The 11,318-nt window shown below is 42.0% G+C and overlaps 1 long non-coding RNA gene across 1 annotated transcript; it reads right to left on the bottom strand.

Annotated features, from left to right (window-relative positions):
- Positions 1-6,554: 6,554 nt before the first annotated feature.
- On the bottom strand, positions 6,555-11,257 carry LOC124527040 (uncharacterized). The gene is made up of 3 exons (XR_006965790.1): positions 11,225-11,257; positions 10,590-10,663; positions 6,555-7,419 (listed from the first exon to the last, which is right to left on the bottom strand). It is a non-coding gene; the product is annotated as an uncharacterized LOC124527040 (long non-coding RNA).
- Between the last annotated feature and the right edge of the window lie 61 nt (positions 11,258-11,318).

The following is an 11,318-nucleotide window of genomic DNA, read 5'->3' as shown; positions in this document are numbered from 1 at the left end:
ATCCTAGAGATCTTGGAGTCTGTCATCTTGTCCCCCACAGCTTAGTCTTGGCAAACATCCATAAAAGTCAAGATCCAGCTTGGACCACGTGGACCCCTGTGAGAGACAGTCCTACCAGAGGACATCATCAATGTCAAGAAACGGTGGGAAAACAGGAGGACACAGAGAAACATAATCTGTGAATAATGAGCTTCCTTTGACAAGTAGAGCCAGTATTACAATTTTATTAAGTACATAATTCCTGCCAGTTAAAGAGTCTATTCTCTTGATCACCTGGGAGACACTAGGGGAACAGATTGTTCTTTTAAAAAATGTACTATTTGCTTGAACAGCCAATATTAATTGTTTCTTCCCGCTCACAAGTACATTAGACTTAGTGGGACTTAAATTGCTTTCTCTTAGGAGGAAGCGACGTCTTGGTTGTAAATTATACATCTTTGCTTGGACATTAAATCTTTATGCCACTAGCAAACTATTGAGAAGATTACTATTCCACCATAATATGCTATCATTCAAATATATAAAAATAGTTTGAGTTCTGGGGAAGAACAGCCACATACAAGTAAACTCGTATGTGTTGAATTAAGTCAGGTCAGTAAACCAGTCTTAGTTTAGTGCAGGAGCTGGCAGCCTAGATCCCTGAGGCCAAATCTGTGTGCCACCTGTTTTTATAAATAGAGTGGCATTGGAGCACAGCCACATCCAATCATTTATATATTATCTATAACTACTTCCTTGCTACATGGCAGACTTGAGAAATTGTGAAAGAGACCGGATGGCTTGCAAAGCATAAAATATTTACTATCTGGCCTTCTACCAAAAGAGTTTGCCAACTCCTGGTTGGTCTCAATTCTGTTACTTGTAAAATGTGATTAAGAATACACCCCAATCCGGGGCACCTGGGTGGCTTACTTGGTTAAGCATCTGACTCTTGATTTTGGCTCAGGTCATGATCTCACAGTCATGAGATGGTGAGATCGAGCCCCACATCAGACTCTTCACTGAGCCTGGAGCCTGCTTGAGAGTCTATCTCTCCTTCCCCCTCTGCCCCTCCCCTGCTTGCATGCTCTCGCTGTCTTTCTCTCTCTCTTTTTCTCTCTCTTTCATAAAAAAAAAAGAATACATCCCAATCCTACCTAATTTCCTCTAGCTAATAAAAATTTACTGAGCACCTATTATGTGGTAGGCATGAAGTAGACACTAGGAGGGGGTGGGGTCAGGGGAAGTACAAAGATGAGTAAGACAAGGTTCCTGCCAAAAACATTCTAAGGGCTGAGAAAGAGGTAACATAAGTAATTTCAAGGTGTGTTAAATACTGAGATAAAATTGTGCTTGACATTATGAAGCCAAAATAGAACTTACCAGAAACTAGAGAAGGCATTCTGGTAAAGTGACAAAGGCATTCTGCAGCCAAGTGACAAAGAACAAGTAGGAGCCAGCCAATGGAAAGGACTAAAAGGAAACCAGAAAGACTGAAGAGCCTGTGCTGTCAGTCAAAAGTCAGAACGTGGTTCACTCTCTCTTTGCATTTCTGCAGTAACCATCTTTGGGGCGATAATGCACCCAGCAGGCGGGGAGACAGGGTTGTTACATACGTTACCAAATTCCCTCAGTTTACTTCACAAGGACTGGCTGCTCAAAGACTAATGAAGGAAACAATGAAAGGCTTTAAGATTAAACTTGTGTCAAGTGAAGATTTTGTCTCCCTGAAATTCTACTCTTATTTTTCAAAGCCGCTTAGAACTTACTGATAAATAATTCTACTTGTGGGGTGCCTGGCCGGCTCAGTCGGTACAGCGAGAGACTTTTCGATCTTGGGGTCATGAGTTGGAACCCCCAGATTGGATGCGGCCGTTACTTAAAAGTAAATTTAAAAAAATAAAATTTAAAATAATAATAAAAACTAAAATAAAATCTTAAAAAAATAATAATTCTACTTGCAAAAAATATAAGCATCGTATTTTTTTTAACATGCAAAAATCTGGAGAATAGCCGCTATTGCAACGGGTGATAAAATAAAACTTTTTCTGTCTCATCTTTGGCTGCGCCTCCAAAACCAATTCAATGAGTGAGAACTCCCTAGAAAAAATTCTCTGTAAATGTATCCAGATGGTGTGAATTGAAGCGAACAAAAAAAGGTCCTAAGCTCCAGCAATATCTCTTCCACCAGCTCCCATAGTGCCTTGCATTGCAGCCATTGAGACACTCTTGTGGGCTGGCACCGTAAATCTGCAAAGGCCACGTAAGGTTCAAGCGCGTGCATTTGGTATCTGAAAGGTACCACATATTAATGTCTTTCCTTTCACCAAGAACACTAGTGTGAATTATTTTTTCTGACTTATTACTGAAAAGTCAAAAACCTAAGGGTCTAGGGCAAAAGACCACAAATCCTGTCAGGGTTTGGGAGGCAGGAAAGATCTCAAGCATGAGACAGTTCACTGGAAGATTTAAATGGATTATACATTATAGAAAGAGGGCCAGAGAACAAATAGGAAGTGTAAAGATTGAGGGCTTGTTTTTCCACATGCAGGATCTATGAATGTGTGTCTATGAGTTCGTGCATTTGTGTCTCTGTGTTTGGAAGGGGCGGGGGTTTCAGAGGGAAGAAAGGCAAGATAGCACCCAAAGGAGGAAAGAACAGGTGGGCAGAGTTTATCAGAGATAATAAACTTTCCACCTTCTAATTTTTGCTTAGCCATTTTTATTTAAATCATCTTAAGTCTATAAAGTGTAAATATAGACTAAGCCTGGTGAAGGCATTATTTCCAAATATCAGTATACAATGTGGACTGTTTGAAGGTGATTTGTCGTCAACAAGAGGTGAATATTGGTATTTTTCTACTTTGACCATCATTCCCTGAGGGTGAGAAAAGCTATTTTTTAATGTATTTATATTCCTTGCTCTTTATAACTCTTGTGCCTCCTAATTTTGAGATTGCTTCTACCAGATGCCAATGAATTCCCTCAGTTCCATGAGGCTATCACAGTACACTTTATCTCAAGTCCTAAAGGGAGGCATTAGAACATCTGTGCATGATTCTCTAAGGGGTGGCTCAAAACTTATCTACACCACCTCCCTGCAGCTCCTATCCAGTTTGAGTAGGAAGATTATCCAGGATGTCTTTGTATGTTAGGCCTGCCTCCCCAAGGGAAAGTGGGAGGGGGGCTTCTCTCCCTTTCTCAAGCTGTCTTAGCTCAGTCTGCTATAATGAAAATCTCGAGTGGTTTAAACAACAGACACTGATTTCTCACAGTTCTGGAGGCTGTGAAGTCCAAGATCAAGTTGCCAGCCAATTCAGTTCCTGATGAGAGCCCTCTTCTTGGATTTGTTATCATGGACAAATTCACTCCTGTCTCTTCTTCTAGAAGGCACTTAATCCCATTCCTGATGGCTCTGTCCTCATGATGTAATCACCTCCCAAAGGCCCTACCTCCTAATACCATCACACTGGGGACTGGGGTTTCAACATATGAATTTGGGGGAAGACACATTTAGTACATAGCGCATGCCAAATAGTTCTTCAAGAGAACCACTGTAGGGTCTGGGGTGTCTGGTAGGCAGGAGTATCACATCTCCCTACCTCTGTTCCCTCCCCGCCATCCATCATCCATAGACAGCTGGATGCCGAACTCCTGGGCCCCACAGTGACATGGTCCCTGACTGAAGGTTCTTGGGAAAGTCGGGCTGGGGTTTCCCAGATTTGTCAGGAGCGACATAGGCCAGATGCCTGACCCTAACCCAGTGACGTCTGATGAGAAGCTGGCTAGAATTCCCTCCTAAGCAAAGGGAAGAAAGACCTACATCTTCAGACTGTCTGGAATTAGGTGCTGAATGTTCTTTGGGTTCAATGAGCACTATGGAAGGTAGCTATCTTTAGAAGTCTTGAAAAGACACTGTGGAAGGGGTCTGCTTGACAGGGCAAAGCCACACTTGGAGAAGAATCTGTGGAGATGCCCCATCAGCGGAGGTTGCTAAGCAGGGCTCAAAAGCAGTCATCTGGGCACATGTCTTACTTCATAATTAGAAGGGTTTTGATACTCAGAGTCAGAGAATGAGGCCGCATGAGGACCTTTTGGACATTCTCACAAGCACTCCGTGAAAGAAAGCGTCGAACGTTCCTTTGGGCATCTTTCCCCAGAGGGCCCAAAACACCAAATTGCAACAGTGGCAGCCAGCTAAGACCCCTCCACTCCTTGGACACTCCCCACCCTCCTGCATCCTGCCCTGGAGGCACAAGAAGCAGCAGGTAGCTGGTGGAAGAGAAAGTGCAGGGAAGAGTAGAGAAGCTGACTGGATAGCCCTTCCCCACTGCAGACTCCCAGACCCACATACCTGAGCTATGGTGGGTGGGAGAAGGTTTGCATTGGATGCATGACTGGAAGTTTGGTAGTACTCTGGGCTTTCTAGTACCTGCAAAGGAGATCTGTGAGACAGATATTATCCAGAGGCAGGAAAGGCGATCTGACAGAGGGCTGGAAAGAAGACTGTTTCCCACTTTGCTCCCTAAGAAGTCCAGCCCATTCGAAAGCTGATTCTACATCTAAAGCATAATTAGTAAGTAATGAAACTGGTTTTTCCTATGTGGTCTGTAATTCAATTCTGAAGGAAAGAACTAACAAAAAGATGATGTTTTAAGAAACATCATTAACATTACATTTAAAATAAGGAAAGAACGGGGCACCTGGGTGACTCAATCAGTTGAGCCTTAGATTCAGGTCATGATCTCACAGTTCATGGGTTCGAGCTCTGGGTCAGGCTCTGTGCTGACAGCTCAGAGCTTGGAGCCTGTTTGAGACTCTGTGTCTCCCTCTCTCTGCCTCTCCCTCGCTCATGCTGTCTCTCTCTCTCTCTCTCTCTCTCTTTCTCAAAAATAAATAAACATTAAAAAAATTTAAGGGGCGCCTGGGTGGCTCAGCCAGTTAAGCGTCCAACTTCAGCTCAGGTCATGATCTCACAGTCCGTGCCAACAGCTCAGAGCCTGGAACCTTCTTCAGATTCTGTGTCTCCCTCTCTCTATGCCCCTCCCCCACTTGCACTCTGTCTTTCTCTCACAAAAATAAAATAAAAACATTTAAAAAGTTTTTTCTTTAATTAAAAAAAGAAAAAAAATAAAATAAATCAAATGATTTGGTAAATTCACTCAAAAGTAATATAAATAAAAATAGAAAATGGCAGACCTACAGGACCAGCAGTGACTTGTCATCATCATGCTCAGGTTTTCCTTGGTGCTTTTTCTCTACACCAGTCAAGCCTCCCCGTAGACTACAGATGTGAGGGGATCTCAGACTTCAGGTTAAGCATGTCTATCACTTATACAACATTGTCTGGTGGACCACTTCATGTCATTATTTTCAAAAAAAAAAAATATCTCTTAGAAAGAGAGAACATGAGTTGGGGAGAAGTAGAGAGAGTGGGGATCCCAAGCAGGCTCTGCACTGCCAGGGCAGAGCCCGATGGGGGGCTCGAACCCACAAACTGTGAGATAGTCACCTGAACCGAAGTCAAGAGTCAGATGCTTAACTGACTGAGCCACTCAGGTGCCCCCAAATCATTTTTTTCTAAATCCATAAACTAGAAAACAACATTAAGAAATAAAAATATTGCTGTAAATTTTAAATTCATACTGGAAAGAAAATATTCTTAGTGCTGAATTGTCCAACACAGTAGTCACTGGCCATTGTTGCTATTTAAATTTAAGTTAAAATAAAAATAAAGGGGCACCTGGGTGGCTCAGTCGGTTAAGCGTCTGACTTTGGCTCAGGTTATGATCTCGAGGTTCGTGAGTTTGAGCCCCGCATCTGGCTCTGTGCTGATGGCTCAGAGCCTGGAGCCTGCTTCAGATTCTGTGTCTCCCTCTCTCTCTGCACCTCCCCTGCTCATACTCTGTCTCTCTCTTAAAAGTAAATAAATATTAAAAAATGAAATAAAAATAAAAATAAATAAATATTCAGTTTCTCCATCACATTAACCATATTTCCTTTTTTTTTTTTTTCATTTTTGGAGAGAGAGAGAGAGAGAAAGAGAGGATGCAGGTGAGCGAAAGGCAGAGAGAGAGTGGGTAAGAGAGAGAAAGAGAAAAGTGGGGCTCACCCAAAGCAAGGATCATGTTCACCTGAAGCAGGGCTCGAGCTCACCCAAAGTGGGGATCAGGCTCACAAACCGTGAGATCATGACCTGTGCCGAAGTCAGATGCTTAACCAACTGAGCCAACCAGGCACCCACATTAGCCCCATGTGGCTAATGGCTACCATATTGAACTGTGTAAATATGGAACACTGTCCATATTGTTGTGGACAGTTGATGACAGTGTTGTAATATTGGACAACACTATTCTAAAGTTTCAGGGCCAATCATTTTTGACAAAGAAAGCAACTCCTGTTTTCTCTGCATGACTAGATTCTTAATATTTTAATCCTCAGCGAATCTGAGTTTTCGTAAAGTATGAAGGTATATGATATCAGAGGCTTGTAAGGACAGAGTATTATTCCTCATTTTAGAGACAGACCAAGTTCCGTTGATAACTTTATTTTTAAACAGCCTTGTTAGGGTCAAAAGACAGGCAAACATCCAGAATTGCAACACTTTTTCCTAGAAACTTAATGCCTTTCAGATTGCTTGTAAGCCATAAAAATTCAGCACTGGGGAATTTAAAATGTTGAGTTAGTGACCTCATACATTTAGCTTTTTCTCAGGAGTTTTCATGGTTTCCTTGCTAAATACAGAATGCACTTCTTTGTATCACATTCTTTTCCCATATTTGTAACTTTCACTTCCTTTTTACATGATACATATTTTAATATATTAAGGCTACCTTATTTACTGACATGAATAGATATGAGTGCAAGTGTTGAAGAAGAGAGAACTTTCAGGAATACTCTTGGAATTCTGTGATCTTATAGGCTAATAAACCTAGAGAACTGGTATTTGCTTGGAACAAGAATGATCACAAGTTCTGAATGTTTTAGATACCACTAGACAGCTCTTCTTCCCCACCAAAGAGGAAACTTAATAAATCTTTGTCAGAATTTAAAATTTCCTCTCACTGCTTCTTCTGGAAATACTTGGAGGACTGGGTCACCAAAACCCACATTCATTGTCTATTGAAGATATGGTCAAATCTCAGACATTTTAGTTAATGCCCAGCCTGAACATGTTATTTAATCTGCCTGCAGTGAAAAAAATTGATATGCAACCTATAGATTCTCACTGTGATTTTGTTTCAACTTTCAGTGGATGACAGGGTGACTGAAAACACATCGTTCCTTTACAAGCAACATGGCCACCAATGCAGGGCGACCCCTCAACAGCATCCTGGATCAGCGAAGCCCGTAGTGAAGGAATCTTCCTAGAGAATTCTATATATGTGCCTGTATCATGCTTATTGTGGCTTCCACTGCACGGTTCTGACAGTCAGACATCTGAAAATAAATTATCATGGTAAGGATTGTTATTTTTAATAGATGCAGAATTTATATTCTTAACTCTTAGGAACTCTTCTAAATGGAAAGAGATAATTAATACACTCCCCACCCTTTCCTACAATTAAAGAAAGAGACACTGACTTTAGAAAACTAATTAATATTGTTCAACAGTTTAGGGAATGCTATTAATTTTCAAAAGTTTACTACAATCCTCACAGAATTTTCCCAGGCCCCGCCACAATACTGGTATAAAACAAACCACATAGGATATTAGAATTCAGAGAAGGGGAAGAGAAATGAAAGTTTGCATTAAAATGATGGCAAAGGAGCACCTGCGTGGCTCAGTCAGTTGAGCATCTGACTCTTGATATTGGCTCAGGTCATGATCTCACTGTGAGTTCAAGCCCCAAATCAGGCTCTGTGCACAGAGCCTGCTTGGGATTCTCTCTCTCTTTCTCTCCCTCCCCCACACACATGCGCTCTCCCTCCCTCTCTCTCTCAAAATAAGTAAACTTTAAAAAAAATTTAAATGATGGCAAAGATTTTGAATTTCCAGGAAGGGAAGTATCCCAAGGAATTCCAGATAGAGTAGGCAGTAAGAAAAGGAAATAACAGGAAAAATGCTGCCATCAGTGCTTCTGAGACTTTAAAGTGCATGGAAATCACAGCTTACTCAAATGAAGCATTTGATAAATAAATCTAGATTAGGACCTGAGATTCTTTTTTTTTTTAACGTTTATTTATTTTTGAGACAGAGAGAGACAGAGCATGAACAGGGGAGGGGCAGAGAGAGAGGGAGACACAGAATCTGAAACAGCCTCCAGGCTCTGAGCGGTCAGCACAGAGCCTGACGTAGGGCTCGAACTTACGGACCGTGAGATCATGACCTGAGCCGAAGTCGGACGCTTAACCGACCGAGCCACCCAGGCGCCCCAGGACCTGAGATTCTAAAAGGCTCCCAGGTTTTGAGTAACAAAGCTATGGTAGACTCAGTTACCATAATCAGCATATAACTCACATTTGCATTGATGTTTTGTTATCTAAGATTGGTGCTGAAATATCTTACCTCATTTGACTATAAATGAATGAAATCGGATTCTGTGAAATATCTTGTCTTGTACATCAACTCAAATCTTCTACACCTGCCTTTCCCAAGCTGGATATAATTAGATATGCCTGTTGTACAAATGTTCCATGCTCAAAGAAGTTTGGAAAATATTGCGTTAAACACAGATAAGTTTCTTTACGGTAAGACTCTCAGAGCCTTTAGCACAATGTCCATTATGAATCTTCAAGAGAGAGAATTGACCACACACAATGCTTTCTTCCTAGTACACCTGTTTATACCTCCTGGAGAAACTTCTCTACACTGTGAATAGTGACATATTGACAAGTTCTGAAGTCTCAGTGGTTAAGTTCATAGATACTACTTTGGTCAGTGTAATTGCTGACCTATACTTAAGGGTAAGTCACTGATTGGGGTGCCTGGGTGGCTCAGTCCATTGAGCATCAGACTCTTGATTTCGACTCAGGTCATGATCTCATGGTTTGTGGGTTTGAGCCCCACAGCAGGCTCCTCGCTGACAGTGCAGAGCCTGTTTAGGATCTTCTCTGCCTCTCTCTCTGCCCCTACCCCCACTCACTTTCTCCCTCTCTCTCTCTTTTTCTCTCTCTCTCCCTCTCTCAAAATAGTAAACTTTAAAAAAGAAAAAAGAAAAAGGCTAAGTCACTAATAAAAGAGTTTTCAAAGATGGTCAAGGCACCAGGTTAGAAAAAATGATCACCTTTGTCCCAGTCAATCAGATGGAGCTGAGCAGAGAATGCTAGTATAGAAAACACTGGAAAGCACACGATGCTGAGGATGTGCAGAAGGCATGTTATAGAATTAGGATGTTGAAAACCACCATTTCTTTTTTTAATGTTTATTTTATTTATTTATTTTTTTTTTTTGAGAGAGAGACAGAGACAGAGTGTGAGTGGGGAAGGGAAAGAGAGAAGGAGACAGAATCAGAAGCAGGGTCCCAGCTCTGAGCTGTCAGCACAGAGCCTGATGCAGGGCTCAAACTCATGAACTGTGAGATCATGACCTGAGCCGAAGTTAAATGCTTAACCAACTGAGCCACCCAGGCGCCCCCCAAACCACCATTTCATATGGCACAGGAGAGCTGTAACTTGTAAGGAAATGATAGTGGCAAATAGGACAAACCAGTCCTCTGTGAACCAAACAGAAACAGAATGGCTCATCAGATGTAAGAACGGAAGTGCCCCACCCAGGGAAACGGTTTAAAGAAAGTTTTCCAATCGTGCCACACAGAGCCTTGTGATCATTGCCTTTGCAAGCGAAGAGAAAGAGGAAATGTTTTCCAGAATAAGATTTGGGAAGACTGGTCTCATCTCTACCCACCAAGACAACTGGGAGAGAAGCTTCTAACTGCAAAATACGTGAAACCCAAAGCTTCGAGAAATACTTCTCTGACCTCTCTTTAAACTGGTTGTGTTGAGGGGCACCTGGGTGGCTCAGTCGGTTGAGCACTGGACTTCAACTCAGGTCATGATCTCACGGTTTATGAGTTCAAGCCCCCCCATTGGGCTCTCTGCTGTTAGCAAAGAGCCTGCTTCAGATCCTCTGTCTCCCTCTCTCTCTGCTCTTCCCCAGCTCACGCTGTCTCTTCCTCTCTCTCAAAAATAAATCAGCATTTAAAAAATAAATAAACTGGTTTTGTTGAAATAAATAGTAGATTGAAGTTTTGCTTAGAGCAAAGAAGCTTCAACCAAACTGACTTTCTCTTTTACACATAGAATTGTATGCTTTCCAACTTCAGGAGGAAGTAGCAAATATACTGTTATGATAACTGAGTCCCCTGATAACAAAGACTTATCTCCTAGGAAACTGGGATGTAATGGTTCTCAAAATGTAACTGTATCAGAATCACCTGGAGAGCTTGTAAAAACACAGATTCTTGGAACCCACCCTAGAGCTTCTGATTCAGTTGGCCTGGGTTGGAGTCTGAGAATTTGCATTTCTATCAAGTTTTCAGGTGATGCTGTCACTGCTGGTCCAAGACCCACACTTTGAAGAAGACTGCTGAAATGGAAGGAGCCTTAGTGATCGCCTGAAGCACCCCCTTTCCCCACAGATGAAGAGTCTAGGGCATGAAAGAACTTACCCCCTAGGGTGGGGCCATGAACAGCCCCCTTGACCACATTCCGGTGTGGCATCTCTGTGCTCTCCTGTCCACTCCTGTATCAGGAAAAGTTGTGAAACACTTGGAAAGGGACCGAAACATGTTACCTTGGGTCTTGCCCATCTACCCTTCTACCGTGTCTTTGCCTTTCACTGTCTTTCAGCTATTTTATAACTCTGAAAGTTGTAGAAAAACGATCAAAATGCAAATGATTATATTCCGAGGAAATGCCAGTGAATTGATATCTGTGAAGTATAATTGTTGGGCTGTCAGTATTAACCAAATATACATCAATGTGAAACTATACAGCAGTCTCTTTTTTTTAATATAATTTATTGTCAAATTGGTGTCCATACAACACCCAGTGCTCATCCCAACAAGTGCCCTCTTCCATGGCCACCACCCACTTTCCCCTCTCCCCCAGCCCCCATCAACCCTCAGTTTATTCTCAGTATTTAAGAGTCTCAGTCTCAGTATTTATGGTTTGCCTCCCTCCTTCTCTGTAACTTTTTTTCCCCCTTCCCCTCCCCCATGGTCTTCTGTTAAGTTTCTCAGGATCCACATATGAGTGAAAATGTATGGTATCTGTCTTTCTCTGCCTGACTTATTTCACTTACCATAATACCCTCCAGTTCCATCCACGTTGCTGTAAATGGCCAGATTTCATTCTTTCTTATTGCCAAGTAGTATTCCATTGTACATATAAACCAC

This window comes from Lynx rufus, unplaced genomic scaffold (genome assembly GCF_022079265.1).
Source record: "Lynx rufus isolate CCGP_SWC_20201006 ecotype Redwood Valley unplaced genomic scaffold, mLynRuf1.p SCAF_5, whole genome shotgun sequence".
Taxonomy (NCBI): Eukaryota; Metazoa; Chordata; class Mammalia; order Carnivora; family Felidae; genus Lynx; species Lynx rufus.
Note: the sequence above shows the minus strand (reverse complement) of the source record. Positions and strands in the feature narration are given on the sequence as shown.